Genomic DNA, 7487 nt, shown 5'->3' on the forward strand with positions numbered 1-7487 from the left:
TAATAATAATAACTAAAAGTTGTTGCTGTTTTCTTCATGTATTTTTCTGCTGGATATCGGAAAAACACAGCTTACCTTCTTACCTTCTGGTTCAGGATTCTATCAACTATTTTTTTTCTCAACGTGTTTTTTTTAAAGATGACTTCATGTCATGAAGAAGCAAGCATTTTCTTGTAAAGTGGATGCTGCAGCTTATATAGGCTGTAAACAATACAGAAACAAAAAGAATGGTGTAATTCCATGTTATGTTTTATGATTTTAACAAGTCATAGAATGTTTTACTTGTAAACCATCAGAGCAAACAAAAGATTTGGTCATTTTTAAATAATACATTATTATGAAGCATTGGTTATGTATCAGTTTACTTACAGAAGACTTATATGTGAGTTACTTTGATARATTTATTCTGATTTTTGTTTTGATGCTTTCTTGCTCTGTATTAATGTTCATCTTTACATTATTCACATCACCAACATTTATTTATTTTCCTGTGTGTGTTGTTGCCTGTGTACTATGCTCTGTTCTGTTGTTTRCCATCAGATCATAAGAGCAACAAAATCTTTGACAGTTCTGGACATGATACCAGTATGATTTATTGCACCAACTCCAGCATCCAAACCTTCACTGTTTTATTCCTGTTGCTGGGAGCTGTGGTGAGCAATGAACCACAGGCAGCAGACCATCTGGGGACAATCTGATTGTCTCCAATTCAATCAGCTTTGACTGAAGACCGGTTTGTAGGTCTTTGCTGTCATCTAGTGGTACCAGTAAACTATTACAGGACAGAGGAAACARTGGGCCTCAAACAGAATTTAGAAATTTAGCGTCACTCTTAGTAGTTTTGTTTAGTTTGTTACTAATTCATTTTTCATGAAACATGTTAAATTCTTGTGTCAGAAAAGCAACAAAAGCAAAATCAAGTCAAGATGCAAACAGACAGCTGCTGATTCAAAGAAAGGAAGAAAGATTCAGAGTGGGGTAAAAACGATCTAAAGCTGTTTAAGYTGCAATATCACTTTGTAGAATTCATATATTCCCAGTTTTCAGGTTGTGTGCCCTGAAAAAAAAATCATAGTTTTCATCTTTTTCATGCAAAAATCTTAAGAAAAAGTTTATCTGAATGTGTCTCTAGTTATGACATTTTGTTGAAGGTTCAACACTCAATATTACTGTTTAGGTGAGACTAGAGTGAATGAAAACTATGTTCAATCACTCATTCTCCATTAAAGACTCAGACAGGAAATTAGGTGTTAACTACAACTACAGTTTAGATGTTTGAAAGTCAAAAGTTCTTGGCCAGTTTGATGATCGGCTGTAAGAATCAACACATCATGTGTCCTCGTCACAAAGTCCAGTTGAATCAGATTCAACGTCTGATCCGGTCATGTTACAGTCAGATCTAATGACTGAGTTTATTTGAGTTTGCATCTCTTAACAGTGAGTACTGTAGAGTTCTAGAATACTGGACATAAACATATAAACAAATTTATTTCTCTTTTATGATAAAATAAACAATGTAAGTCAAATGAACCTCCATGCTGTAGGCCATGTTGATCTGATAATGAACATTTGTCTTTCAGAGACGTTAAAGTTGCATAAACTGGTTTTATGTTGAAGGATTCATTGCTGACATCTACTGGACAACAAGTGTAGCACATTAAAATATCATATTTTATGTACTACGTATTTATAATTAATACATTTAAATTGTCAAAAGTGGGGTGCATGTCTCAAAGGACCACATTCAAACTGTTTTCCGAATTCTACTGCCAGAAACAATAGCGGATTACTATTGTATGATTATTTTCTGAATAGTCATCTTCTGATGGTATCTAACATGGTAATCCTAATGATATTTTTGAAGTTGAGGATAATCCTGATGTTAACTCAGGACAGAAGCCAGAGTGAGGTCAGTTGGTTTTATTGTTGCAGATAAGAAACATTGATCATYTGAGTTTAAAAATTGGGTTTATTGTATTCTTTTTATTAATAATATTATTCTTTATGTAGTAGCTCAGATACAGTCGTTTTATTCCAGATGTTCAGCAGAGTCCAAACAATGAGTGTGTTCAGTTTTTATTAGGTCAAAGTTCTTTTGTAGCTTTAATCATTGATGGTTGCTCTGTGAAGCTTTTTCTTTTCTTCCGAAAATATTTTTTCCTGTTACACATTTCTGTTAAAGCAATTTAAATTATTTTTCATTAATACTATTTATTTGATGTTGATGACTTTTGATGTTTTTAATCTCTTATTACTCTTGCTGTTTTTGTTGTTATATAACTCACACAGTTGCAGCAAACCATTCATTTATTTATTTCATTTTTAAGGCAAGTAGTTATTATGATTTTTCAAACAATTAAGTAAAATTATTTTGAAAATATAAGTAAAACAATAGTGGGGGCACTGCAATTACAGCTGCAAAATTCCATAAATTTTAGGCTRACAGTGTGTAACCCTAAATCCATGATTACTGTGATTACCACAGAATACCATGATTTGCAAATCATTTTCAACCTATATTCAGATGGGTACACTACAAAGAAAATATATTTATTGTTCAAATTGATAAACTTTGATTTATTTATTTATTTAATTATTTATTTATTTATTACAAATATTGACTCATTTTTAATTTGATGTCTGCAAAATGTTCTAAAAATGCTGGAAAAAGGTCAACAAAAGACTGGGAAAGTTGACAGATGCTAAAAAAAAACACCTGTTTGGAGCGTTTCACAGGTGAACAAGTTAATTAGAAACAAGTGAGAGTCATGGTATAAAGGGAGCATCCCTGAAAGGCTCAGATGTTCACCAGCAAGGTTAGGGTAAGGTTCATTATTTTGTGAACAACTGCATGAGCAAATAGCCCAACAGTTGAAGAACAACATTTCTGAATGTACAATTGCAAGGATTTTAGAGACTTCATCATCTACAGTCAATTATATTGTGAAAAGATTCAGATATTCTGGACAAATCTCTGCAAGTAAGCAGCAAGGCCAAAAACCAACACTGAATGCCCGAGACCTTCCATCCCTCAGGCGGCACTGCACTAAAAACTGACATCATTCTTTAACAGATACATGGGCTCAGTAACACTTGAGAAAACCATTGTTAGTGAACACTGTTTGTTGCTACATCTACAAGTGAAAGTTCGAATTCTACCATGCAAAGTCAAAGCCATATCAACCCAGAAACACTGCCGGCTTCTCTGGGCCCGAGCTCAGCTGAGCTGGACTGATGCAAAATGGAAAAGTGTCCTGTGATCTGACGAGTCCACAATTAAAATAGTTTTTTTTTTTGGAAATCATGGACATGGTGTCCTCCAGGCCAATGAGGAAAAGGACTGTCCAATTGTTATCTGCACAAAGTTCAAAAGCCAGCATCTCTGATGGTATGGGGGTGTATTAGTGCCCATGGCATGGTCACATCTTTGAAGGCACCATTAATGCTGAAAGGTACATACAGATTTTAGAGCAACGTATGCAGACATCAAAGCAACGTCTTTTTCAGTGATGTCCTGCTTATTTCAGCAAAACACTGCCAAGCCACTTTCTGTGTGTTACAACAGCATGGCTTTGTAGTAAAAAGGTGCAGACCTGTCTCCCATTGAAAATGTGTGAAGCATTATGAAGAGCAAAATAAGACAACAGAGACCGGAGACTTTTGAGCAKKTGAAGTTGTTCATCAAACAAGAATGGGAAAGAATTCCACCTACAAATCTGCAACAATGTTGTCCATTCTCAAACATTTGTTGAGTGCTGTTAAAAAGTAAAGGTGATGTAACAAGGAGGTAAACATGACCCTATCCCAGCTTAATATRTGTGCATACTATCTCCAACTGAGTTGCACTGTCTTGGTTTGTGAAGGTTTAAAACAGGGGAGTGTACTGACACAAGGAAGCTTGAAATAAAACTTAACGGTTTAATAAAACGAAACAAAAAAGCTGAAACAGCTGCAAAACCTTATATAAATTGTGGGTAAATCATTAAGAGAACTGGACAAGACATGAAAGCGAAAACTGTCTGACTGATGTGTGAGATGAGCAGAGAAACTATAAGGAATGAGACTGATGAGAAAAMTAGCTGCAGCTGTGAAACAAGGGTGGCAGACAGACAGAGGATGAATAAACTGAATGAGGAATATGTGGCTGATATCACAGATTTTAACACAACTTCAAATAAATATTTGTGAGTGGTAAATCCAAAACAATGGAAAAGTAACAGCTTCAATGTTTGCACTGAAACCCCATAATAACGGTTGTTGATAGAACTTCAAATTGCCATAGACATACTGTTCACCTTACCAATAACTGTTTATACATGAATACAGACACATTTACGAGTGTTGACAACAGTTAGTCCTGTCAATCTGTCACCCCTTTTAGCCACTSTCATTCCCAGCCTCATCCCACCTGTAGTTCAGCCCACTCCTCAACTAATCCAACCTTTTGAAATTTACATTTAGAATGTTTTTGCTTTATCAAATCATTGCAACACTGATGTAAATTCACTTTCCCTAAATCCCCTTAGGAAAGAAGATTAAAATGGTGGAGCAGGCCAGGCCAGGGAGAAAATAAAAGCAAACGGAAAGACACTCATTTGTCAGAATGAACACTTTCCTTATTGTGACACAAGTGATTAATTGTTTTTAGGGAGCACTTTGGCAAACATGATGATATTAGTAAGCCCAGGGGGCACTGCTGCTGCTGTGGGACACATGGGCCATGTCAAAATCGTTTTTTTCTATAGGACAACCCATCAAACCCAGTCATCTAGATACAGATATTGAATTTCTGTATTAAAAATAATTACTCTGAATTCTCCTGAGAGACATATACACTGTTTATGAGGTGTTTCCTGTCTGCATGGTGCCATCACACTCACTCACTCACACACACACACACACACACACACACCTGTGTGTGTGTGTGCGTGTGTGCGTGTGTGCATGCGTGTTCAGTGTATCTGTTCATTTGCTTCATCTTATCATTTATTTGTTATGRGGTTTTGACTCAAACTACCCGTCAGTTCGTGTCAAAAGAAAAAAAAAACAGAGAAATAACCCTTTAGATTAAACCATGTATGCTTCTCTTCTAGGCAAAGACCAGAGGGTCGTTTATTTGTTCAAACACTGATACAGCACTTAGCATACTTGGTGTGCATTTAACTAGGAGCTCAGTACACTTGTAAACTTGATCTTACAACATGGTTAAATAGCTTATTTGTCAACTACCTCATACCATAATGATTTCAAACAAACTACAAAAACCTGAAAGAATCAAAGGCCATGTTTACATGTGAACAATCTCTAAAAATATWAGCATTTTTCTGATGTTGACTGTTACAAGTCAACATGACAAAAATATGTACATWGCCTATATGTTACACACACAGGGCTCAGGGCTCAAATAACATCAATGCTTTTGCAGGTGAGAAAAACAGACTCGAGAAAACAAGTAAAAATGAAACATTAGTGTGTTACAACTGAGAAAGGAAACTGGTCCAGATATGTGGAGAAGAAAAGGATGGATTGCAGGATAGAAATGAGGAGGTAAGTATTTAGAGGGTGGGCTTACAGTCTGTAGGTGATCAGGTTACAGTAGGTGGAGCTGAGGTGTGGCTGAGAAGACGGAGGATAGTCAGAGCGGTGGGTGAGTGGTGGCTAACAGGCGAGGCTGCAGGTAGTCAAGCTAGCAACAGGTGAGCATGGTGGGTCACCGGCTGAGCAGTAAAAAATGTCCATTTAGCCATAAAATCTTTTTGATCTCAAACACTTGATTTGACTCAAAAATTTCTTATTTCAAGAATCTTACCAAGTAAATGTTTCTTACTCTATTTTTCATTTAATTTGAGTCAAATTTATAGTCTAACAAGATAAACAATCTTTCATGTTCTGATCACAAGATCTTACACATTTTTTCTTGTTTAGTAAACCAGACTCAAAACAAGATTAAAAGGATTTTTTGGCTGGACATACAATTTTAAAACTTGGTTAGATGGACAGTTTTTGCCATGCTACACCAGGTAAGAGTCTGAGCAGATGGAAGGTGATCCAGAATCCAGGTAAGAGGCAGGAGGAGTCGAGGAGGTTTTCCAGGAGGCCAGGTAGAGATACTAAGAACAAGAAACACAAGGTAAGTAATTTTCTAAGTAATATCACAGGTTAACAGACCAGAACTCATACTCAAAGCATAGGTTGCAGCAAAGATCTGAAGTGGAGAATACACAATTTTTACCTTTCATCTAATCATGCAAGAACAAAACAAGCGATTGAAGCCATAGTCTTGTTGTTGTTGTTTTACTTGTAGTCAATAAGCTTAAGTCATGTGTGAATGACCACAAACAAAGTTTATCATGGTGGTGTAAACCTGTTTTTTCAAATGCCAAACAGCTAGATGTTATGCTTCATTTTGCATGTCATCAATCTCATCAAGTTGAGAACAATTTCTTTGACATTTCAACAGAAAAAAAATACTGCACCGTGCATGCTGGGAACTCAAGACAGCAAGCAGTGAGGTGGAGCTGTCCAAATGATCCTGGATATGCAAAAAGAGGGAAATCGTTATAGTTGTGTCTCAGTGGCCCATAATGCATGCTGGTATGTTAATTCAGCACCTCCTGCACAAACAGATGCAACAGCAGGCACAGCAGGTGATGTGATGATGGAGTGGGGTGTAGAGCTGTTTTTTTTAGCAAGGTTCTCTGGTGATTACCATATCAAGGCTCTCGTCAACGTCTGGCTGAATGTTTGAGCAGGTTTTTATGCCTTTTTCTAAAGTTGGGCAAAAAAGCTTGTGGTCCTAAAAAATGTAGCTCTGGGAATACACAATATGCAGGTGAACGTCTTATCCTGCACTTATTTATGGAACCAGGCACACCTGGCTGGTTTGTGCCCTCTTGCATTTTTGCATGATTTACTGACACAAGTTGTGCTTTTCAAACTGTTTTCAGTTGTGTGGTAAATAGAGTAGTTTAGTTTGGGGATTTTAGGTCTAGGGGACCATCCTGAATCTGACAACCAAGTGCAAGACTGATTGTAGTTTTTTTTCTTTTATTTGTTTGTTGTGGTTGGGACTTCTAAATGTCCTTATTTTTGTAGAGTTAAAAGGTTTTGTTTTTTCAACTGATTTTAAAAGTTGCAACCATCTGATCTCTATTTTGCATTTAATTTTGAATCATTTGATTGAGGGTTCTTGCCTTTTTTGACTTTGACACAAACCACAAACATTTTAATCAAAGGACAGCTGAAAACCTGGCGATGTAATAAACGCAAAGTAGGTGTGGTAATGATGAAACATGGATTTGGTGTGCAAGAAAAGCAGAAAGCATCAGCTATAGCAAACTAGGAAACAGTTAAGTAACAAAAAATAAATAAGAATAAATATATCACACATAAAGCAAAACCAGTAAAGTGAATGACAGAAACTGTTCAACACCATAGACTGCCTTTAAAGCAAATTATGACCCCATTACAATATTTACCATCTACAC

Source organism: Austrofundulus limnaeus, unplaced genomic scaffold (genome assembly GCF_001266775.1).
Source record: "Austrofundulus limnaeus strain Quisiro unplaced genomic scaffold, Austrofundulus_limnaeus-1.0 Scaffold281, whole genome shotgun sequence".
Classification (NCBI taxonomy): Eukaryota; Metazoa; Chordata; class Actinopteri; order Cyprinodontiformes; family Rivulidae; genus Austrofundulus; species Austrofundulus limnaeus.